This window comes from Etheostoma cragini, chromosome 13, assembly GCF_013103735.1.
Source record: "Etheostoma cragini isolate CJK2018 chromosome 13, CSU_Ecrag_1.0, whole genome shotgun sequence".
Classification (NCBI taxonomy): Eukaryota; Metazoa; Chordata; class Actinopteri; order Perciformes; family Percidae; genus Etheostoma; species Etheostoma cragini.
This window is the reverse complement of record NC_048419.1, coordinates 7,038,443-7,064,610: the sequence shown is the minus strand read 5'-3', so window position 1 is coordinate 7,064,610 and position 26,168 is coordinate 7,038,443. Positions and strand designations below refer to the sequence as shown.

Genomic DNA, 26,168 nt, shown 5'->3' with positions numbered 1-26,168 from the left:
CAAACAAGACACACAGAAACAGACAAACAAACAAACAGGAGTCATTGATAGGAATACCAGCACAAGACAAAAAAGACCAAACACACAGACAGAAGTGAGAATGCTGTAACACAAATCTATAGCATGGACGTCAAGGATCCAGCAATGCTAATCCAAGTGTCCAAAGTCCTTACCCAGGGCTCCATCTATGCAAACCGGGGAGAGCTCCATATTCACAACATCCAGAAAGGAAAGGGTCCAAGATAATAGACAAGGTGGTTTCCAACACGTTGTATTCATTATTTTGGCATCATCAGCAAGCGCAGCACATTTTTGAGTTTTAGAGAGCTGGCGGGCTGACAGATCATTCAGAATCAAAACATTGACAGTAACAGGTACAGTATCATTAATAAGGACACATATTTTGGATGCAATATTATTCCAGAACTGACCAAAGAGAGAGTGATCCCAGATCATGTGAAGATATATACCTTCAGCTTTTAGTGGGCAGAACGTGCATAAAGTTTTGTTATTCATTTTCATTTGATGCATTTTCTCGGGGGTGAGACATGTCCTACGAATTAAATTGTAGTGAATCTGCTGATGGTCTAGATTGCGTGATACTTCTGGAATGTTAGACCATACATCTTGCCAGTTGAGATCGATACTCAGGTCTGGGAAATCGCCTTCCCAGATACTCTCAATAGCAAGGGCAGATCGTCCAGATATCACCAAGAACTGATACAGCCGTCATACCATACCACAGATTTTGGCTGCGTGGCAAATAACTTCCAGATTAAATGGATGGGCAAAGGACTCTGCCAGGGGACACTGTACGCCTTGAGTGCTTAATTGAAGGTAAAAGACAAAGGAGGAACGTCGCAGATTGAATGCATTGGTTAAGTCAGAAAAGGGTTACAAGGTAAAAATGTCTTTTAGACAATAAAGCATAGCTGGCACTGTTTATTGGACATATTGGCAAAAAGAACGTCATGGAGTGACCAAGGCTCTGTCGCATAGCATGTTCTAGGGTACGCCAGCAGACAGACATATCTGGGTTGAACCAGGTGAGGAGGGGTCTTAACCTAAAGGACCAAGAATAATGCTTAAAGTTGGGAACTGACAGGCCACCATCCTCTTTCCTCCTCTGTAGAGTAGTGTAGGAATATTTTCTTCTGTGTGTAGAAATAAAATCATGGCTGACCCTTGCCTTCTGCTTTTGTTGACAGATGACATATCCGGCCTGTAACGTTTGGAAAGGAGATGCTCATCCTGAGTTTCTGTGAAAGGACAATCTGACCTGATAAATAAGGAAGAAAGCACTGGACCGGGAAAATAATTGGGCTGATTCTCATGAACAGGAAAGAGAGAGCAAAATAATGCTGTGTCCATCCATCCATCCGTCTTCATCCACTTATCTGGTATCGGGGCGTAGGGGCAGCAGTTCCAGCGGGGAACCCCAAACTTCCCTTTCCCGAGCCACATCAACCATCTCCGACTGGGGGATCCCGAGGCGTTCCCAGGCCAGGTTGGAAATATAATCTCTCCACCTAGTCCTGGGTCTTCCCCGAGGCCTCCTCACCGGGTGGACGGGCCTGGAACACCTCAGCTCACTGCCGCAGCTTCAGCAATGGAAACTTTGAACATTGTCCACTCAGGTTTAATGCCCCCAGCCTCCACAGGGATGGCCGAAAAGCTCCGCTGGAGGTGTGAGTTAAAAGTCTGTCGGACAGGGGCCTCCTCCAGACGTTCTTCCAGTATGCTCTAGTATTCCTCCATAATGCTGTGTGTAAGATGTATTTTGCAGAACGATAAAACCAAGTAATGACCTCACTCGCTGCACTCTGTGCCTGTACAAAGATAAGACTCATACCAAATCGGTCTTCTCGGGCCTGGGAGCGGGAGATTTAAGGTATTTACGCCACCTTGGCTTAACGATGGTTTGAGGAACCAAGGAGACCTGGAATATATCCAACTGATGAAAGCACCACCAAGAAGATAAGACAGAAATGAATAAAAGGAGAGGGTTTTAGTTCATCAGCATCAGATGGCTATAGACAGATAGACTTGTCTTATCTCATCCTTGTGCAAAAGCTTGTTATATTTGCAATAACATTTGACTAAAAGCCTATACATTTTAACAAAGTTTATCCTGTGTATTGATTTTCTGATGTACCAGTCAACGAACACTTACAACTTAAAGGGGGGAGGTGAAATGACCAATTTGAATCAGATAGGCATCTGGCCATTTCTGGCCAGACCAGAACCGGTCAACAGTCACATTATTTTTAACCTTCAGTAGACATCTTTAGTTGCGGCGTAAGGATTAAGCCCCCCCCCCGCCCGCCTCCATTTATACCTTGACCTAGGGACTAAAACCAGTTGATATGGACATGCGTAAATGTCCGCCAGAGACGTAGATTGGCACTTTCTCTGCAGAATTACAGATACTTAAAAGGGTCAGGCACTAGCAGCGGTGATACATTTTGAGTGACAAGTAGTAGGAATAGGAAAATCCACCTGAAAGGGTAAGCGGCGAAACACACGCAAGGCTCCATCTCCCTAGTTGAATTCTAAAAGTCCCATTAGAGCACTGTGCTCCCAGAATGCAGAGTTGTGCTTCCTAGAGTCTCTAAAAGTACAATGGGAGCCAGAGCCTTTAGTAGTCTCCAATGATTTCTGTGATGCAAAAAACGCGTGACGGAATCACAGAATCTACACATGAAAACAGAATTCTTTTATACATGCGGAATCGCACAAAATTTGAGTATATTTTGTTGACATATTAACTATTTATTTTTATCAAGAACAAAGCTAAATCCACAGCGGGAAATCACTCCAGGTTACCATTGAGGCAACAACAAAATCAATAGGTACAAGACGTGAGTTTGTGGAAGATTTTGTTGCAACGTGTGCACACTGCTTGAGAAAATGAAGAGGATACGTCCGTTCCTGTTTAACATTGCAAGCAGGGATGTGCACTTCCAGAAAATGCCAACAGCCTCAGGTTGACCCACCTGCCGAGGGTTTTTGACCAACACATGCAAAAAGTGCTGCCAGAGATCTGTGGAAAGTAAATCTTCGTCGTTGTCTTTGAAACCTCTGACAACCGAGATTGCAGTCAACCCTAACCCTAAAATGAAACCCAAAATATGTTGCAGACTAGGAATCGCTAGTATAATGCTACCGCTAGCTAGAAGGGTTTGTGGTTTGACTGGAACGCTACCAAGTTGCAAGTCGTCACTTTAAGTCGTAACTTACCGGATTAAAACTGTGTCTGGAACGCAGCATAATAAATGTAAATGTAAATGTGCTGTATTTATATAGCGCTTTTCCAGTCTTAACAACTGCTCAAAGCACTTTTACATCTACAGGAAACATAACAGCATATACAGCATATTAGACTATTTTAACTAGGCCTGGGGTCTATTGTAAATTTAACATGAAGTTGAAAGAAAAGAAAATCCCCCCCTAAAAAAATGACACAGAATTAAAAAAAAAAAAAAAAAAAAAAAGGATTTCACAGGGCCCTACTTTAGCTATCCGGCTCCTCACCCCATAGTGGAACGTTGTTGATATATAGACTAGATGGGAGATTATACAAGGGCTAGTGCAATAAAAGTCATGCTGAGATGTGAACTTTAAGGTTATTTGTTTAGTATTTGCCAAACATTCCCAAAACAATATTACTACCTCCCACAAAACAGTCATTTTTAGTGTTGTGTCTCAGTTTGTAATATTGACTGGTCTCTTTCTGTTATTAAGAGCATGCTCTTTTTCTGCTGGCTTCCAGAATTAATATTAGAAATTGTGCCGCATGACTGGCTGTTTTCATAGGCAAATGGAATATGATTGTGAACTCAACAAAGGACCCACTGTGTTTGGTTTAGCTCAGCATGCAATTGTTCGTCCAAGCCTTGTTCAACAGAAAACCGCTATGTTTTTAAAGTGAATCAGTATGCTGCAAACATATTGGCTGCTGTGTGCCTTCGCCTGATAGGAGGCACATTACTGGTGATTACTCAGGATCCTCGCTACCATCACATGCTTGGCTGCTGTTAAACACACACACACACACACACACACCCCTCCCTGTCACATCCCCCTTCTACTGTAGCCCCTACATCAGCCTCTGACCTGTGTCCGTGACTTACATCTTGAGAGGATGTCAGAAAAACAAGATCAAAACAAATCTCTGCTTGCCTCTTCAGTAAATTGCACTGGAGACAACCTATTGATGTTAATTATTTGTATGCCACCGACAGAGTCCAATTTGCACAAAGGCAAGGCTCAGGCCCTCTAGGAGACCCTACATATTAACAGATTGCTCTTGATTGACCAAATGAGCACTGGCCGTAATGGATTTAATAAGGAGTGCAGACCCTGTAGTGCAATGACAAATCTGTTTGGACTGATTCTTTTAATACAGATACTAGATAACATCCAGACATGAATGATAGAGGGACTCGTGCAAGCTATGATTAAAGGTAAAAACACACAATAAGAGGTCAGCAGGTCAGCTGAAAAAAGAAGAAATAACGGCAAGCCCACATCTTCTGTCTTGGGCAGGAGAGCCATCTAAGAGAGCGACAATATTTCTGAGGACATCACACTCCCCCTCATTAACCAATAAGAAGTTCTTCCATTAAGAAAGACATTTAGATTCAGACCATTTCAGAGCCAGGGGAACAGCAGTGACTTTAATTCCAACATCAATACACATAATAAGCAAAGGACAATCACTCCACCCCTCAAGCACACTGCATCACTGTCAGTTGCTGCTCAGGTTTGGAAGAGAAATATTTGCTGCTGCCTCCATCATCCTGCACATGTTTTTATCAATCAGTTGCAAGTTGAATGCTGAAAATGTGTTTTGTTTTCACTCTAAAACAAAAATGTGTTGTTGTTGTACTTGTCCCTAACGCCATAGATACACTTGCAAACACAAAATAACAAAGGCAATGGATAACAGAAACTTTCAACTTACACCACAGATTCCTGGTATAGGTTGTAATAGGGTAGGGTGACCAAACGTCCTCTTTTCACTGTTTTTCATGGGACCATTAGGCATGTACTTAAATTGACTGGCGCTTTGCACACAATACTATGGTACTTTGTTGCGTGACGTAATTCCCGAGAGGCTGCCTTGTGGGCGGCTCTGCAACGTGCACATACAGGGAGCAGATCAGACAGGGAGCACATACAAGGAGCAGATCAGAAAGGGAGCACATACAGTGAGCAGATCAGACAGGGAGCATATACAAGCAGCAGATCCGACAGGGAGCAGATCAGACAACGGAGCAGATCAGACAACGGAGCAGGATTGCACACAAAATGCAGAAGTGTAAGTGCAGCTTCACAGTTAAACTGCAAAAACTGTGAAGCTGCACTTTCACTTACACTTAGTGGGAGGCGGAGATCACCATGTGCAAAGCTAGCACATATGTTTCAGTGTCTAACAAAAGATACTGGAGATCTCAAAGCTCACAATGTACACCGAAAAACCTTATCTTATTACATTGAAAAAGTTTTAAGGGATATTTAGTTGAAGCTGGATTTTAAAGCTGACACAGAATAGGTCATATAAATTATTTTATATTTATTTGAAACAAGAGCTATTATTTTGTTTCAGGTTGTTACAGATTTAATTTTTATTATATAAGTAATTGTTTTACCATTGAGGCATAACAAAGACTGTTATTAACCTCTGAGGAGCCTGTCGGAATTTGAGGCTGGGCCGAGTATCCTCTTTTGGAAATCAAAACATGGTCACCCTATTATAGGGTGATCCAATTTCACACGTCTTTACTGCAAACATTTGCAACATTTAATTGTGAGGGAAGCATGATTGGGAGGGAACCCCATTTTTTTTAAACTACTGTAACTCAATAAATATTAAATTAAGGTAAAGTATCCATTTGATAGGTCAAAATTGAACCAAGTCATCAGTCTGTAAACGGATGTTTAGTACCGACACCAACTTGGAGGCCTTCATACCAACATCCACGATGGGGTAATACCACATTTGCATTAACAACATGACACTTGACTAAATTAGTATTCTTAAAATTATGTTGCTTTCCATATGGGAATGCTGACCTGCCTCTATTATGTCCCATGGTAGACTCAGTAATGAATGTGCAGGAAATATTCTGAAAGCGTCCAAAGTCCTTGCAATGAATGCCAAAGCAACTGAGGAAGGCTTGTACTCTGCATAGCTTGTCATTCTCTGAGGACGCTCAGGTAGCCGAGCTCCCCAGGTTGTGAATTAGATGGAACACGAGTCGCAGACATTTTTTCTTCCTGTTAACACACGCACACCAGAGGAATTGGGAGGAGATGGGGAAAGCATAACAATGGACGGCCTCTGTCACTGTAGGCACCAATCAAGATCCCCCAAGTCACTCAGTCAATGCTAGCTGTCTGTACAAACAAGCACCAGATATGTGTACACATGGGTGGGAGTGAGGAGTTATTATGTAAGTGTAGTCAACAGACATAGCCTTGCCAGTGGATTGACAATGATTTCTCCTACTTGTTTTCAATTTAATAAGGAGGCAGCAAGCGAACATTGGAGGGAAAACAGCCAGTCCAAGCACAGTTTACAGTCTGTCAAGCGAAGGCCATTCATAACCGCACAGCGTGCTTCTCTGTGCTGACTGCCATGTACAGTACATGCAGGTATGTGCATTTAGAGTGTATGCTTGTCAATTGATCATGTGTCTGCTAGGAGTGGACATTACCAGAGGTCTCACAATACAATATTAGCACAATATTCACTTCACAACACAATGTTAATGGTCAGGAATCACAGGCGAGACATTTCCTCCAGGACCGATGCTCTATTGAGGGTAACACGCTTCACTTTACCGACATTATTAACAACAGATGAAGCCACTGTGTCATAACCCTTATGTTGTCTTCCCATCAAAATTGAAAGTCGATGCTTTTTAATCCATTTTTTTAACTTTTTGTCACGTTTTTGTCCCATTTTTCAATTTTTTTTTTCAATGTTATATATGTCATTTATAGGGAATTATACCTAATGTTTGAGTTAAAAAAGCAGAATTTATGGATTATTTATACTAAAATTAAAGGAATCTATGTTGATGGATAATCACAGACTGGAAAATGTCAACTTTTACTAAATAGCACTTTAATATTTTTCTCCAAATGCTATACAATTGAATAAGACACCCCAGCATTCATGAAAGTAGAGAGTTGTACCTGACAATTTGACATTAGTTTTTTTTTTTTTTTTTTTGAACAACTTTTTGAGGGTTAAGAAGATTGTTGTTTGATTGTTCCCTGTTAACTCACTTTACATTATCTTTGTTCCCTCTTAGCCTTTATGCTTTTTGCTCACACAGCTGCATTCTTAACTTAAGTTACTCACTCCGACACCGCTCGTTCTCCTTGCTTGACCACACACTCTGACATCACTCACGTACTGTACCTGCCATTCTCGCTATTCAAAACTCTCTTAATGGTTCAATCTGGCACGGCTCAGATTCGCTGTCACCCCTTTTTTCCATCTAGCCATTACACATCCAGGTAGCGATGTGGCCAGGGCGGGTGAAGCCTTGCTTGTAAAGGTGCTATAGCGTGCAGAACAGCTGGAGAGATGTGCGCAATGCAATGTGCAGAAGAGCCCAAGAGCCTGGGCAGTCATCTACCAGACATCTAATTATGTCCCCAAAGGAAAACATTGTCAACATCTGTTATTTAATGAATTTAATTTTTTAATCTGTACGTTTTATTGATCCCCATTGGGGAAATACAATGTTTTCCCCATGTTTTGAGATCTCAGAGTGAGGGGGCTGCGACCGCAGCTGGGTTGTGGTTAAAAAAAAAAAAAAAGAATCAGACCTGGGGTCTCATTTATAAAATTGTGCTGTGCAAAAACTGTGATTCTTACTAAAGGTGCATATACGTACAAAAGCCAAAAATGGCAAACACCAAAAAGCAATGTTCCTTTTATAAATAACAGATTATGCAAAAATGTGCGTACATGAATTAGCCTCTCATCCCACCCTGTACTCACCCATTTTTAACCCTAAATAGTCAATGCAAAGCACATCATGAATGCTGATAAGTAAAACACCTGTCAGATGCTCGGGAATTGCTGCCAATTGAATTACAATTTCCGCCTGTTGTGGCACAGTGTAGGGAAACCTAATCTACCTTTTTTATGATACAGTATGTTCCAAAACGGCTGGTATTATGCTGCAGTTCTCGGGGACAGCTTCAGACATGTATGATAAGATTTAACAGAACTATATAATATATCCAAACAAACCTTAGTGATAAAAGTGAAGATTATATGTAATATTTCTAAACACTTAGCTGTTTGCCATTTTCCTCTGGAAACAGCTGGTTGCCCCCAGAGTTGCGAGGACTTGTATTTGGACTGGGATGGACCGGTCCCTGACCACCGGTGTCTACCAGGGTGTTTGTGGGTTACCGCCCCTTGAGGCACCTGAGACCCTTAGACCACAGCTCCCCGCCGCAGCTTCAGCAATGGAAACTTTGAACATTGTCCAGTCAGGTTAAATGCTCCCAGCCTCCACAGGGATGCACGAAAAGCTCCGCCGGAGGTGTGACTTGAAAGTCCGTCGGACACGGGCCTCCTCCAGACGTTCCCAATTTACACGCACCATGCGTTTGGGCTTACCAGGTCTGTCCAGAGTCCTCCCCCATCTCCTGACCCAACTCACCATCAGATGGTAATCAGTTGACAGCTCTGCCTCTCTTCACCCGAGTGTCCAAAACATATGGCCTCAGATCAGATTAAACTATTATAAAATCGATCATTGACCTTTGGCCTAGGGTCTAAAGGAAGATTATGTATCAGAAATATGTTTTCAGTGACATAAAGTTCAGTAGTTGTAAGTTTAGTCAGTGTGTTGTGCTTATTTTGCCCCTAATTAAGTACATTGCATCCGTGTGTCTTCTTTCAGGTGTATATGAAAGACTTATTACAGTGTTATTATTAATAATTATCAAAAACTACAATTAAAACTAAACTAATTTGACTGTAAACATATTGGACTATGCATGTTGATACATATAAGTTGAATTTGTTCAATAAAAGCATGTTTCTAAAGAAAAAATGGATTTTTTGGCACTTTCCACGAATGCGCGTTGTTGCCATATGGCAACAAATTACTAACTACCCCCCCTTCAACTTTTTTTTAGATTTTTTTTTTTCAATTGCATTATTTAAGCATCCTGGAGTAATAAAAACACATCAAGATATTTTTACCATGTTTAAAAAATAATTCATGCAATAGAGGGTTAGGGAGCCCGTTCCTCCCGATCACGCCTCTCCAATTATCTCCATCATTGCCCACGTGTGAGTTGAAGTTCCCCAGCAGAACTATGGAGTCCCCTACTGGAGCCCCATACAGGACTCCATTCAAGGTCTCCAAGAAGGCCGAATACTCCGAACTCCTGTTTGGTGCACATGCACAAACAACAGTCAGAGTTTTCCCCCCCATCACCCGCAGGCGTGGGGAGGCGACCCTCTCGTCCATTGGGGTAAACTCCAACGCAGCGGCACTCAGCCGGGAGCTTGTGAGTGTCCCCGCAACCGCCCGGCGCCTCACACCCTGGGCAACTCCGGAGGACAGAGTCCAACCCCTTTCCAGGAGTACAGTTCCAGAACCAAGACTGTGGGTAGAGGTAAGCCCCACCAGATCTAACTGGTAGCGCTCCACCTCCCGCACAAGTTCCGGCTCCTTCCCCCACAGAGAGGTGACGTTCCACGTCCCCAGAGCCAGCCTCTGTCGCCCGGGTCTAGTCCATCGAGGCCCCTGACCTTCGCCGCCACCCATATGGCGCCGCACCCGACCCCAGCGGTTCCTCCCACAGGTGGTGAGCCCATAGGAAGGAGATGGGGATGCCACGTAGCTTCTTCGGGCTGTGCCCGACCGGGCTCCGTAGCAAACCCGGCCACCAGGCGCTCGCTGACGAGCCCGCCGTCTGGGCCTCCTCCGGGCAGGGTCACTCCCTCTCTTCCTCTGTCTTTCATGGGGTTTTTGAACCATTCTTTGTCTGGCCCCTCACCTGAGAACACTTTGCCATGGGAGACCCTACCAGGAGCACACAGCTCCTGACAACACAGCCCTCACGTTCATAGGGACACACAAACCTCTCCACCACGATAAGGTGATGGTTGCCCGGAGAGGTAATAACAAACACATCACATCCCAAATTACTTCCCCACATATGACTCTGAGACACCACAATACTGCACTAAGTTCAACCTGTACAATTGGTTTATTTACATTTTAGCATACTATTTAACAAGTTGCACATTTTGTTTTCCCATCCTGAATTTATTCAAATATTTTTCTTGTATTTATTCCTATTATTATTTCATGTATACTGTATGTGTGTATATTGTATCCTAGTATTTCATTTATATTTATATTCTGTGCTGTGTGACTAATGTATGTTTGCTGCTATAACACCACCATTTTCCATTTTTGGGCCTCATTAAATCTCTATCTAACTATCTAAATAAAAAATATATACACTCTTTGTAGGGGCCAGAAGTTTAAACTTTTTTGCTGGTGTGTGTATGTGTGTGTGTATGTGTCTGTGTGTGTGAGTGATAGAGCGAGGGAGAAGTGAGAGACTGACAGTGGTTGGCTTCGGAGCGAGAAGAAACTCTACTGTCATAGGGCCTATGTTTTCTGACCACGGTGGGAACCCCCCCTTAATTTCATAAAGCCATTCCTGTCTTTGAATGACTGACTCGCTTGTGTTGTTGTGTCTGACCATGCATGCTTATGAACACAAGCTCAACTCTACCTCTGATTGGCTTACCATGAAATTTTACTCAGCCTCAGCCAATTGTCAGCATTTACGCAACATCTGTGGCGATGGCCTTGTGCACAGCCCCATAACCAAGGATTTTGCCTCTCGGCTTAGAGATCTAATTGGTCTGATGGTCTGTTGGTCTGAAAAAAAAACACCTTCCAAATGCGCCGCATTTTTCGGCATTAACGGTAATGGTGTTATTAAGATGGGTTGAGTAATCAATTAGATTACTCAATACTGAAAAAAGTAACGCCGTTGGGAACGCCGTTTTATTTTGTCACAATGGTGTGATATGATTGGCCAGTGTTCAGATGAGAGACAAACCAGTGGGGCCAACATCTACCTCTCTCCTCTCTGTGGGCAGGGCAGTCAAAGACCAAATATTTGAATGGTCAATGTTCATATGAAAGACACACAAATGAGTGCGCTAGCCCCATGTTGGCTGAGTCCTGCAGCAGTCCGGGTTCGAATCCAGCCTGCGGCCCTTTGCTGCGTGTCATCCCCCATCTCTCTCTCTCCCTCTTTAACATCTGTTCACTTTCTATCTAATAAAGGGATAACAAAATATATATATATAAAGTATATATAAATAAAAAGAAAGACAGACAATTGGGCCACTCATGTGATCTCTCTTCTCTCTGGGGGCAGAAATAAAAAGAAAAAATGGGTCGGACCCCATTCTCTTAACACTAGAAAAGCATGACAATCATTATGACCATCTTATATGTAAAAACCTTTCTGGATAAAAAAATAAAAACCTGCTGGTACCTTACTGTATAAAGAGTCATTTATGCACATTACACAAAAGGCATGGCAAATAAAATCACTACCTATTTTGGCCATACACAGTCATATGGATTGCTCAGATAATTACAGTATTGTTTTTCATCTTTTGCACGGTTGAAGATGCATATTGGTTGCTTAGTGACTAAGCAACCAATATTTCTCTGTCAGAGAAATGTCATAAGCGGTCTTGAGTAACAAGTGCCTTAGGCCCATCACCCTGTTCTGAATCAAAAGGCAAGTGCCGGGCGCTCGCTCTAGAGTGTACCACTCTTGAAAGTAGTGGTACACGATGCTAGATGGCCGGTGTTCATACAACTTTAAGCATCCTCTCCAAGAAGTGCACCAGCAACAAACTTGTCCTGAGTAAGTTTATGCAGCAACAGGCAGAGGAGCTGAGAGCGGAGTTTATAGAGGAGAAATGAGCAGCGGAGCACGGCCCGAGCAGTGCTGCTCACCACAGCAGGAACCAACACGGAGGCAGTGCCAGGTTAAATGTTTAAAATAACATACTTTTAGGTGTTATTTGCCTGTTATGAGTTATGTATGTTGAATGAATTTTCATACCATATTTTTCAAATTTGAATATAGCCTATGAAATAATTAACTTTTTTTGATATAAATTACTGAAACACGTGGGCTACTCAAGTGTATAATTAAACATGTTGGTGTTATTTCATTTTTCTAAAGATAGCCTAACACAATATTAATATTGCAATTAGGTCTTTATTATGAGAGATTGTAGAGTTTGGAATCTGGTTGTCAAATTGACCGCTCACGGCAATTCTTGTAATTATGGGATCCCGGCACTTCTAGTGTTAACACATCCATGCAGTTGCAGACCATTCAGCCCAAACAAATAGACCGGCCCACCGGGACATCTCCCAGTACTCCCGATGGATCATGTTGCAAATTGCTTATTTTGTGTGTTGTTTTAAAAATAAATAAAAAATAATCATATGATTTTGTGTTTGTTAATCTCACTTCAATTTTATTGGGCAAATTTTCAAGCAGAAAAACTGACCAACACTGTCATAAAAAAGCAACTGATTTTACTATTCTAGTACCAAAAGTCAAGCTGTGTGTGTTTACAGTATTACCAAAGAAAATGTCACGATACTGTTTTGTATCAATGTTTCAGACACTGGCAGAAGAGAGTTTGTGTGATGCTGCTGCTATGCTTCAACAGCATGATCACAGCTCCTATATCACATTGTTGTTTACAAGCGACGCCTACCCCGCAGGCTCAGAACCCATTCAACTTCAATTAAATCTGATCAATCCAACGATTTTTGGGGGCTTAAGTGTCATACCACAAAGAATATTTTTTGAAATGTATTAAATGAAAAGTGAATTGAGCCCTATTTCTGCTAGTGTGTGAAGTCATCAGTCCAAAGTCATTACTGCTATGACACTGTTTGAGGTGGTAGCAGAGACCTGATTTAAATGCCATCAGACACCCGTATGTCAACCGGATCTGCCATCACTTCATCAGTCACCACCCAGGAGGCTAATTTAGCTTATTAAACTTTGATACTGGGCTGTCATGAAAGCAAACAAATAGCTAAAGTCGGACGGCACAACTTTAACTATCAGCAGCTATGGACGCATCCTGGGCTTTCTGGAGCCTTCTGTGTTCCAAGCAACACTGGATAATTGTATGCAATCCAGGAATCTGTGTTTCCAAGCACTCAGTCCTGGCAGCCTCAGCATTAAGTGTACATGCCTGTGGCCTGGTAGAAATGAACTCTTTATGTCCTGGTGTTCAGACACGATGGAAGAAAAGAAAAAAACATCCGATTAGGAGATGGTGAAAGAAGCAATCAAACAAGGAGTGCTAAAAACAATGTGTGCCAGCTCGCCTGGGTTGGCGAAAACAGCTCTTGTCTATCTCCGTTGTCTTGTTGCTAATTTGTATTCCAGAAAGACGCTCTGCCGAAGTGCACCTCATGCAAATGGGGATGTGTAAAAGAGACATTGCACATTCTTTTTCCTCAAATGCAATCAAAAGTAGCCTTGGACTGTGTTCCTATTCAATTAGCCTGCTTCACTGCTTTTTTCATTAGCAGCATCTGCTTTTGTTGCATTCTTCTCTAGGTCTTGTCTTTTTTCCTACACACTGTGCATGAGTACACCATGAGGTGCCACAAAGAAACCCATCACATCAAACTGCAGCTTACAAAAAAGGAGTTGCAATGACACCACAATTCCCCCCTGAACACAGAATAGAAAAGCAGATATATTTCTTATGAACTCTGTAAACTGAAGTCCTGCACTAGGCATAGACAGACGTATATGTACCAGCAATAAATCCAGTTTTATATATGTTTCTTGATATACAACTCTGTTCTGCCAAGTGACAGGGCAGAAACTGGACACAAAGAAATGTACAAAGACAAAGGGGTGTACTGTGCACACAGAAATGCAAACCACTAAAGAGGTTTGGGGGACTTAGTGAATTAGAGTGATGAAAAGTGTTGATTAAGAAAATGTGTTACAGCAGACCTACAAAGACACCATACCACATTTACCAGTAAACCTAAAACTCTCCTCTTTGACAACACATATAGTTATGAAGTTCACGTAGACCGGCATGGGAAGGTGTATAGCTACAGACACGGCACCTATTGTCTTCCATGCTTCTATTCATAGTCGGCATATTCATCTCCCAACCCTAATGGAGCTGGCTCAGGTTTGTCTTGGACGAGCTCTTAGTTATACTGTTATAGTTTAAGCCTGCCGGGGGACTTATTTTCCCAGACTGAGCTCTCCTCTCCTTTCCTTTCCTCTCCTCTCCATCTGTTCCAATACTATGTTAGTAACTTAGCTCTAAGGAACTTATTCCCCGGAGTCCGTTTGTTTTAAATAATGACACATGAACAGAGGTGTCAAGTAACAAAGAACAATTACTTTGTCATCTTTCTTAAGCAGAACTTCTGGGTATCTAAACTTTACCGGAGTCATTATTTTACAGCAGACTTTTTACTTCTACTCATTTTCACGCAGTCATCGGTACTTTCTACTAGTAAAGGCCAAATGAAGCTTTGTGAACCAGTGTCTTTATTTTCTGAGAAAGGCCTAAGGCATTGCAATTCAGTGTTCAATTGTTGAACAGAGACCGCCATCTAGTGGGCTCTAAAAATAAAGACACTGGTTCACAGAGCTTCATTTGACCATCACTACTTTCTACTGCTTACATTTTAAAAATAGCCTCGTTCTCCTATTTCAGTTTGGCTTGTTTTCATTCCGGCTTGTCATCGTTAAAAAAACAACAAGACAAAAACCAAAACCTATCCAGATAAATCTCGTAATCCGGATAGAGTGAATTTGATTGTGGTCAGATGTATGTAGGCTCGTACGAAGACGTCCGTCGCAGACACTAACCCTTGTGTTGTCCTTCGGGGTCCCAGAGACCCATCCTGTGTTCAATTGTATTTTTCTGCTACCATGGCCTTGAGCTTTGCACTCATACCCCACTTTGCACTCATATCCCACTAACCTCATTTCATCCTACGGGTCCCACAGAGCCGTCCTGTATTCAGTCATGTTTTTCTGCTACAGTGGCCTGGTCCTCCAGAGTCCTGAGACCCATCCTGCCCTCAAATGCGTGAAATAAACTAAACAAGTTCCCTTGACACAAAGGATAATACAAGGATAACTTGAGTAAAATGTTCCAACCAAGCAACAGCGAGGACTTTGGTAGCCAGGATGACCAGCCATCCATTCTATGCATCCCTGGCCAAACCTGGACAAGGAGGTTGGTAGCCAGGAAGACCAGCCAACCCTTCCACATACCTGGCCATACTTGAATTTGGTTGGAGGCAAAAACAACTCCTTTTGAATGCGCTCTATGCACCCAAGTACCACAAGCTAATTGTTTCCAAATCTAGCCGTCAAATTTGAAAAAGCATATTTATATAATTTCTTTTCCCTTACTCTTTTTACTTCAGTAAAAAGCTTGATTTGATATTTTAACTTCTACAGAAGTCATTTTAAACCCTAGTATCTATACTTCTACCTGAATACTGTTGACACCTCTGTACGTGAACAAAAATCTTCCGCCTTTTAAAAGAGTTATTTTTTTAAGTATGTGTTACATGCTTACTGGAGGTTAATTGCCAGCCTGCAGAGAATGATCCTTTCAGATCTCATGAAAAGGTCAAACACTTACCTTTAAAATAGAGACCAAGTGCAGATAAATAAATAAATTTGATACACAGATTACGTGTATTTGGACAATGGAGGTAAAACCCGCAGGAGCCAAATGGAAGCATACACGATTTAGCTTTTCTTTTGGGAGTAGTGCTTTTATCTGTTTTATTCCTCGCTGTGAATCCATGCAGAGACTGCTTCCCATAAAGCCCCTTTACATCTTATAATGACATGTAGCCGACCTGAAAAGACGCAACTCTGTAACTCACTCAGTGTTCACTCCTAGTTAGTGACAGACAAAATGATCAGCTCATGTTTTTTTTGCAATTGCTGGAACCTAGCAACAATAATTGGTTCTTTTTCACTTTTCTCACCTGTGACAAAACTAAAAAGCAGTTTTTCTACAATACTGCTTGAAATGTAACTGAGTGCTTAGTAGGTCAGGGAGCACTGTCATTCTTCAATTCCTTTCTTGATCTTTTCCTTCATATCACAGACCCCCAAGTCACCTTGATAGAAGATTTTCCTTACTTTTTACTACATTTCGGCGTTTCTCAGTCATGAGGAACATTGTCAGAGAGTTAAAGTCTCGTCTTTTTCCTACCAGTGTCATTTTTTCGGTGCAGTTGTACTTTTTCTCTGCGTCGCTGAGGTGAAAAAAAAGAAGAACAGTAGTTAACATTAACTTCCAACACATTCTCACTCCCATCTCGTAAAATACAGAAGCTTGGTCAGGTGCCTTTGTCGTTGTTATAGACACTAAAAATCTCCTTTAGCTTCATATATCACGATTTACCTAAACGTGCTTGGTCGGGACTACTGGAATTCCTTTTGACGCTGTTAGGTTAAAGGGGTGGTTCAGAATTTTGGACACGGGACCTTATTTCCAAGTTAGCCAGTGTGTTTTTTATCAATGGAGACAGTTTTTAACACTTTTCATCCAGTCCTTCCAATTGCAGAGTTTACTGGTGCTAGGCTAGCGCAAGTCAACAGTATCTGCTAGCCCGCCATTATTACCCACTCTGTTGTACACCAAAGGAAAATAAATTACAATGCAAGACTACTGATGTAATTGTCCCCCTCCCCCCCCCCGACCAACCTCCCTACGCAGAATTTCCACTTTACACACTACTCACTAAACCCCGTCTAGATGCTACTCTCCTGAACTAAACCCTTATCCCTGACTATGGATTTTAACAGGAGGGACAGGGGCAGCAGATGTAGAAATCATCTACTTTTACAAGTACTTGGGCACTCCAATTGATTGAAATTAATTAAAAACAGCTGAAGAAGGGTTCTCAGAGATAGAGATACATTTTCATTGACATTTGTTGCAACTGTATATTTTTAAACAGGGAAGGCTATCCTGTCTGTTTCAATTTTCAATACAGTAATGTGTAAAAGGCAGTAATGTCACTACATTGTACAATTAAGGAATAAAGTTAAAGTTATAGTTTATTATATGTAATTATATATGTAATTTATATGAGGTTTCACACAGAAACCTTTTATACCTTTTGTATTTTATACAAAAGCTTGTTTGTATAAAAACCCTGTTGTCTGCAGTCAAGATATGAACATCATTTATTTCCGGACAAACTGGGCTATTAGAATATTTGTGCTGCAGTGAGGTCACTTCAATGTTAAAAATGGTTGTAGAACATTAAAGGACAAATAAATAAATAAAACGGAACATGAATCTTACAGATATGTATTGATATCACAGACAGAGTAGTACAAGCTAAGCCAATTCCCAATCTCCTTCTTATATGTCTTGGGAGTCACACTGTGAAGAAATAAACATTATAGCTCATACAGCTGACAAAATACAAAACGTTTTTCAAAAGTCCAGACGCTTTTTCCCTCATGAAATTAACTTATGGCATTAATCAACATAATAATGTCATATTCATTGATATTACACCCACAGCAATGCTACACAAGCATTAGTGTTGTCTAAAACAGTTCTCCTTAATGCAAAAAATAAACATAATAAAAATTATAACTCATACAAAGCACAAACTGTTTCTTACATTTCTTCAAAAAAGGCCCAAATATTAACAGTGATGCCAGTCTCCTAAGTAAAACGGTAGTTTGACTTAGCGGATTACTATCTTTTCTAACTCTTTACCCTTTACTCTCGCCCATATAAGGCAATTAGTGTTTCTTCACTTCCCTTTATTTACGGAAGTGACACACATTAGCTATAGAGAATACACGGAGCAGGGAGCTAGCTGCAGAAATGAGCGAAAACTTGATGAATTATGGACATCACGTGGATAAATCTTTTGGTTTTAATGCTCAACATCCCCAAAAAAAGGCAGAAGTTCCAGGCTGGATAGAAAATATCCTGTAGAGGCTATAAAGACCCCAAAGAGACCTCCGTGACCGCTAGCTTGTAAGCTGTTAGCTGCAACAATCGGTAAGTTTCTGTCTTTTATGGTTATTCAATTATTAAAATGTGAATCAGAGGTGATGTTTTTGGTCCTGCACGAGCCTCTCGGTTCCAGAAGGTAAAAGTCACATTCCAACAGAGTTCTGTTATTCTGTGCAAACCTCTTTAAATGATAAACTTTGCAACCCTTCTTTTTACTCTTGTAGATTTCTTTGTATAGCCGTGCTCCATGTGCCCTGACCACCATAAAGGTCCCATGGCATAAAAACTTCACTTTAGGAGACTTTTAACATTAATATGCGTTGCCCCAGCCTGTCTATGGTCCCCCTGTGGCAACCAAGCCCTGGGTATCCTGCTCTGCCTTTGAGAAAATGAAAGCTCAGATGGGCCGATCTGGAATCTTGCTTCTTATGACGTCATTAGGGACAAGTTTACCTCCCCTTGCTCTGCTTTGCCCGCCCAGAGAATTTTGCCCACCCATGATAGAGAGAGACATCATGGCTTTTAAACAACCATAGTGGCAGGTGGTCCCCTCTCCTCTCAAAAGCTACACTCCAGACTCCAGAGAAATAGCAAATCCAAAGTAAAGCTCATTGTGGGACTGGCTCTAGTGGCTGTAATTCTGCACCAATGCTGGATTTTGGGAAAGAGACTTAAGATATGGTATTAGGACCTATGAACCTGTATTGTTACCATGGAAACAACACAGGTTTTTATAATATCATGGAAACCCTGGCAAAAACTGTCAAGACGATTGAATTTGAGACCCTGGTTTGAAAAGTAAAATAAATATATCATCTTTGTCATTTCCTTGTCCAACCCCTGGTGTCCTGCAGTCCTCTCTTTTGCTTCAAATCCCAATTAGAGTACCCCAACACTATCAGGGAGCAAGCCTAGTCCAGCCACCCTGGGGTCAAAAATGAGTTTGAAGCAAATATTTTTCTTCGTATTCTGGCTGCTTCCAACAAATGGCTCTCACACTTCACGCTGACCTCATTACCGGCCATCATAAGTCTCCAATTTCCTGTCCTCTCTGGAGAGTGCAAATCTCTTGGGCATCTCTCCCAGCTCTAGTTCTCCAGACGCTGCAGAAGAGTTCTCATCAACACCAGAGACTCTTTCATGTGTATCTTGTGTGCATGTGTGAGTATCCTTTTCCAATAAATCTTTTGATTGCCTTACTTTGTTCCACACTCGTAGGGAAGCACTTCATCATTGGCTTTGCATTTTCTGATTAAGTCTCCAGTGAAAAGGCCAGGATTTGTCCTAGATCCCGCATCATGTGTTGTGAGCAGCAATTTCTGAAGACATGAAGAAATTCCTGCAATGATGACAGCTAATCTTCATCCCATGTATATCATCAGCAGGGAAATGCAAACTCAAGCTTCCATTGTGTTTGATGTTTCTGTTGTGTATATGTAGCCAGCTTTCAAACCAGAATTCTGACTGCTGCATGCCACAAGTGTGACCAGGTTAAGACTGGCTAATCAGGAGATTTCCCGGTGGGCCGCTTGATTTTTTGGTTGCAAGGGGCCAGCGATGTTCAGTCATGGTACTAGGTTGGAATCCTAGTTGAAACATATCATAGATTCTGTTCCTAGGCTGCCTACTCTTTTTATTTACAGTATTTCTTTTTTCATGCAGCCCACTTGCAAAATCTGGTTATTATGACATAATTATGTTTTGACTACTCCGACAGCTTGATAAAAAAAAAGAAGAAAAAAAACCCAATTTTAATGTTACACTTCAGTCAGTGGTGTTTGTTAGATGATGCACCCGCGAGCAAAAAGAAGCTATTAAATTAATAATAAGCTCTGAAACCGCGTTGAAATGTCAACATTAAAAAAGACCAGATGAGCTAAACTCAGCAACTTCTACATCAAAACCAGCCTGCAGTGTGATAGTGAAACGCCAAATAAAGACAATGAGACGGGTAAGCTAAGCTATACGAGCAGTGTAAGATGCTAGCGCTCGTGCAGAACATGATACAACGTTGCCTGGCTGTAAACCAGGGTTCATGTTAAGGAATCAAACTGTTTCTTATAGATCCTCAGCAGCAGCCACTAGTCCAGTTTGCTGCTAACAGTAACTGTGAAGAGCCAGAAAGTATGGTGTAGAACTGCTCTATATAATGCCCTGAGATAATTATTGATGCCCTATGTTTCGGCCCCACATTAATAAAAACTGACTTGATCAGAAAGCTTTGCAAAAAGGGGAGATATATGCTGAGTATTATGAAAATTTATAAATTGTGATTTAGTGTCAGAAGCAGGGCCAGTGATGTGTATCGCTGCTGTCAGTGTGGAAGATACATCTACTGCAAGCTGTTGTATCACAGTGTGTGGAGAAGAAAACATGATCTGATTTAGTTACTGTTAATAGCATAGGAAATATAAAAAGGCCACGACTGAAATGACTGAAACGCCTAAGGTTTTAACTACAGTATTTTAATATACATACACAAAATATAATATATTTAATAGACTGTTAAAAGTCTATTAAATATATACCCAGTCTTTTGTTGTCTCTTGTCTGTCCTGTCCCTTGTCAGTCCTAAATACTCTACTTTAAGTCGTAACTGCATTTAATGTTTAGTCTATAATGTGTGTTCACAAAAATAGCCTGTCTCGAATCTCGTTTTTATATATTCGCTGACTTATATAATTATATTTTTAATTATTTTAAAATGACTTGATCCATAGTGAAAGATTCTTTCATTTCACAATATACTACACTGTATATTGTGGTTGAAATGACAATAAAATCCACTTGACTTGACTTGAAACTCCAGGGCTGAAAATGAGTCACACTCCGGCCCAGGCTGTGACACACTACATCGTTTCACTATAACGGTTGTGCATTTGTAAAAGGTATTATCAATAAGGAATGGGAATGCCAAAAAACAATTCCACTGAAGTGAACGGTTTACATGCTTTTCTTCTGATGTGGGTGGCAAAGAATCAATCCAGCCAGAAACATTTGCAAAGAAACTGTGAAACAGGGACGGCCTCTAGCTCACCCAGTAAGAGCATGTGCCCTTTGCTGCATGTCATCCCCTCTCTCCTTCTCCCCACTTTTCTTTCTCTATCCACTGGCTCTACCTAATAATGGGAAATGCCCCGAAAAGTAATCTTAACAAAACAGCTGTTAAATAATGCAAGCATGAAATATACATTATGTCACAGAAGATTTAAAGTTTATGCAGAAAATGTTTTAGATTACCCATGATCTCAATTTAAATGGCAGAGGATGCCATGGCAACACAGTGCTTATTATAAAAGGCAAGTTTGCATTCTTAAAACACCCGGCAAGCTTTGACTGGCTAAAAGATAGTTTACACTTCATTTCCCAACTGGCTGAGCCACCAACTCATTAAATGGTGCAATTCCACTTTCCCTGTGATCTGTGGGTCATTACACTTTTAAAAGCCCTTCCTCGTTATTTAAACTTGGTGACGGCAAGTTCTGATGGCGAAATGTGATTACATTTGGCCTTCACCAAGGGACTGAGTCATTTGTTTGGGGAAACAAATGTAGTTCCCAATTTAATTTTGAGTGATTTTATCAATTTTGCTACCAAAAATAGATCTGGTTTTAACACAAATACATCTCTATTTGTTATGGGGAAATGGGCTTTTGCTGTGATGGTAATGTTGAACATTATCTGTCATGGTTGAAGTCATCATATTTTCAAACCAGAATAGTGGTAATGCTTCTTAATGACATGCCAACATTTGGTGCAGTGAGTGGTGACGGAATATAATCTTGACAAAATCTGAATAATAATTGCATTAAGCCTGAGTGACGAGTTTACAATTGGTTTCATCAATATGTCAGTGTTTTGTAGAATAATTTAATAGGGACACCTAGGACACACCATGGCATATCCATTCATTGAAACTGACTTAAACTAATACAGTCATATTAGTAGGGATAGCATTCCACTCTTTTGAATTTGAGCCATAGACTGTAAAAACTATCAACCTGTCCACAGCATAAACTAAGTAACAGTCTTGGCTTTTTGACTTTAGACAGCTGTCTTCAAAAGGACAACAAAAGGTTATTTGCTGTCATCTTTATTTTGACATTTTAGGCTCCCTTTTATCCTACAGATGTGACATAATAGTATTGTCTACATGATATTTTTTTGCTGAAGCATTAATTACTCATTAATTTCCTCCCATATTCAGTGTGGCTCATTATCTCATCTGCTCCCCCTTCTTTCTTTCCACTGCCTGCAGAAGAGCCGCTCCAGGTGTCATCATCACTGTGGTAGCAACAGCATCAAGTTGTCCCCTCTAATGGAGGACCGGTTTCACCTTCGACACCCTGGCGTGCTTTTTTATACTGACCCAAAGGTGCAGGGGGAAGGAGATAATGGAGAATAGAACTGTTAGAATAACACTGTTACCACCTTTGCTCTTTTTCATCCCTGCAACCACACAATGTATCCCCTTTTCTCTACAGCCTCATGGTATCTCTGGGCCCATGTTGGGCATATTACCACTCGTACAGGCCAGTTGTGTTGATTATTGAGATTATATGTATATATATATGTGTGTATGTTATGAAAAAAAACTGTTGGCTGGCGAGAAGTTATCTGTCTGTGAATCATACATCACAAATCATTACTTTGATAAAGTAATTACATTTTAAATATGGTCACTTTCCAAAGTAACCAACACTGGCTACCACTAGATACATGTATCAGAATTGGTATGAGACGAAAAAGTCAAGTGAGAAAAATGCAAGTGTGAGAAGGTGCCTAATCCTGATAGCGAGAGTGTGGAGTAGGAGCTTGTAGCAGAGCAGTAGACTGCTACTCCAGCAGAGCTGCAAGTTTCCTGTGGATGCCAGCTTCAGCATTAGCAGAGGAGCCTTATTCACAAAATATGCTCAGAGGCTTACGGCTCCTGGTGGGAAGCCTGTCGTGCCTGTTTGGAACCACTGAAAGCCTAAGTGTGCTGCGGAGGCTTGTGGTTTCTGTTATTCAACACAGACGTCCTACTGCCAGTGACATTGGCCAAATATAAAAGACTCACAGGCTCAGTTGGTGCATGGGACTTTGCAGATTGACCACTGTGAGAATGGTTCACTGTTTATACTGCTTTAAAAACACTCTCAGGGACCTATTCTAACCAAGCACAAGACGTGATGCGCCTGACACAGATGCGTTAAGCGCGTGTACTTTTGCTACTTTTACTGCAGAAAAAGGGTCTGTGCATGGTTCAAAAGGGTTGTACTGGGATTAATGCATATGATCCATACATACAAAGGTCTTTAATATAGGGTTCCTTGATAGGCTAACACCAAAACATCCAACATCAATGTCTGAAAATCATCCAATTGTAAGAAAGTCAAACCTTTGCTAACAATAGCAAAACAAAGTAAGAGAGAAACGATCATTTTGCACATTAAGCGGTGTTCCAATACACTCAGTCCGCTGCTATAAAATGGTTGTCATGAAGTCCTAATTACACGACTCTGCACAGCCATCTGCTCCACTGAAGTCATCCACTCTCTCTCCTCTTCGACGGTGAGCAACAGGAACCATGACGGCGTCATCCCTCGTGAAGTCATGGCAACCAAATAAACAACAGCGCGGGTACAGCAGCTTTTCCTCAGGCAGAGGGACATACAGCAACCATAAAAACCGAAATATGACAGCTACAGTAGCTTGAAAAATTGGGTTATGGGCACTGAATTTTATGAACTGTCTGTTTTTCAGACCCAAGGCAAGACAAGAAGCGGTCCCCATGCCTTTGACTTAATTCCCCTGACACACTGTTTAAAACGTTCTCCAGGAACACACTGCAAGCATGAAAAAAATGTGAAAGGAGGACAGTTTTCTTGCCGGTCCCCTTTTTGTACACGCAGTTTGCCTCAAAAGTCAGTGTGCTGTCAATGATGGTTCCAAGTTATTAATTTATACTTTTTTGTTTACTATTTATTTATTATTTGCAGGTTTGAACACACTCCACTATTTGATCCTTTATACTGGAGACTTCCTGTGCCTCGTGAAGTTTTTGAAAATCAATGGGTATGTCTTTTGTTTTTGAAATATTCCTCTGGTGGAAGGATTTTTCACACCATTCCTCAAAGTCCTGGATGACTGGGCCATTGGCAGTTTCATGGTCTCTCAGCAGACTAACAATTACAGAATCATCTGCATTCTAACCCCATCCAGTCGTCAGACACTACCTACCAAGAGCCTGGGTCTGTCCAAGGTTTATGCCCAGAGGGACGTTTTTGCTTGCCACTGTTGCACTGTTGCTTACTCTGGAGGGAACTATTCAATTCAATTCAATTTTATTTATAGTACCAATTCATAACAAGAGTTATCTCAAGACACTATACAGATAGACCACACTCCAGAATTTACAAGGACCCAACAGTTCTAGTAGTCTCCTCCAGAGCAAGCAACAGTGCGACAACTACTAGAACCGTTGGGTCCTTGTAAATTCTGGAGTATGGTCTATACCTACTCTAGCTGTAAATTGTCTTGAGATAACTTTTGTTGTGAATTGATACTATAAATAAAATTGACTTGAATTGAATACACTAAAATAGTTCTATACTCTTGATTACTGCCACAAATATTCGTGTAGAGGAGGAAAGAGCATACCTCGTCAGACAGTGTTCATTCTCACTCTTTGTGTTCTGTTAGTCCAGAATGCAGCCAAAAAAATTATTACTTCCATCAAATTGTTCTAAAAGTCTCTCTGTTAAAATGTGGGGTTGAATTGAGAAGCATTTCAGCGCGGGCAATGGTGGTGATGAAGATAAACCATTTTGCGAGAAATAATTTATACTGTATGGATGAAGTGCCTGGTATGCTTGGCCCGAAAATAACATACTGGCATTTAAAAGAATTCCTTTCTAACCTTAAAAACAATGAGGTCAATTCATGTAATTGTTATTTTTCAGTTAATAATTAACTTTAAGCCTGTCTAGCTAACATAATGCTAGCTGATGTTGCTAGTTAGCTAACGTAGCTAACATTAGCTAAGTTAGCTCACACACAGACACAGTAACGTCATTACCACTGAGTTTTGTCCGAAACAATTTAATGCAAAAATCTTGACAACAATCATGGCACACGCATTTCAACCAATTCACACGCTCATTTGGGTCTTAGTGACTTGAAGAAGTTTCACCTCAAGTTCTGGTGTCTTTTTGATTCTTTTTAATTCCCCAGAACCATTTTGATGAAACTAGAAGATCCCTTAAGCCCATTTGTCATGTTGTGTTTTAACCATTGTTTGAAGGCCCATAAAAATTAGATTAATTAATCCGCTTTCATATAAAGCAACATAAGGGCTGCTGCTGGTCGCAGGAAAACCACACATCTTCAGCCAGTTCAGTGTGGCCGCTGGCTCACCCCATCTCTCTCTCGTTTCTCTCTCTTGTCTTTTTTTTTTAATGAGTTGGGAGACTGATGGCAGAACTCAACTTTTTTTGCTAATCCGAGTTTGCAGCCAATGCAGTTTGGTGTGGCGCTGGCTCGTGATTCTCTATATATTTTATTTTAAATAAATGTACTTTTTATGTTATAAAACCAAGAGAAATGTTCTCCCCTCATCCTAAAATGGTCATAAGTCTGTTAGAGATGCTCCTTACTTTATGAATGAAGCGGTTGGAGAGTATAAGCAGCTGTGATGTGTGGGTTAGACCAACCAGTAAAGGATCATCCCTGCAGACCCCGCCCAGGAAGTTGCTTTATTTCACAAAGTACTGCCCCCAGAACTTAATTTAGCTCCTTGTTCCAACAGTAGAAACGCCATGAATTCCTCAGAAGTTTTCTAGTTCTGGGGGAAAATACAGATGTGAGTTCTTTTTTGGTACTTTTGACCATCGTGTCTTTTACGTACATTCAAACAGAGCTATTGGCTTTCCCAAGGTTTTACAGGATGTAAATTATTCATCAAAACAATATCCCAAAACACTTAACATGTTTTGAATATGCAGAAAGTTTTACATACAGGACTATGGCATCAGGATAATGTCATATCTTGTGAGCAAATCTTCTCACA

At 41.0% G+C, this 26,168-nt stretch overlaps 1 protein-coding gene and 1 long non-coding RNA gene across 2 annotated transcripts in view; one reads left to right on the top strand and one right to left on the bottom strand.

The window, feature by feature from the left end:
• LOC117955464 overlaps nucleotides 1-16,754 on the top strand; it is an 18,968-nt gene extending 2,214 nt beyond the window's left edge. The window contains exon 3 of the long non-coding RNA XR_004659046.1: nucleotides 16,661-16,754. This is a non-coding gene — a long non-coding RNA (uncharacterized LOC117955464). The remainder of the gene's footprint in view (nucleotides 1-16,660) is intronic.
• The window catches only part of LOC117955456 (kin of IRRE-like protein 3), a 198,763-nt gene that overhangs the window by 124,489 nt on the left and 48,106 nt on the right, over nucleotides 1-26,168 (bottom strand). The gene's annotated exons all lie outside the window — the stretch shown is intronic.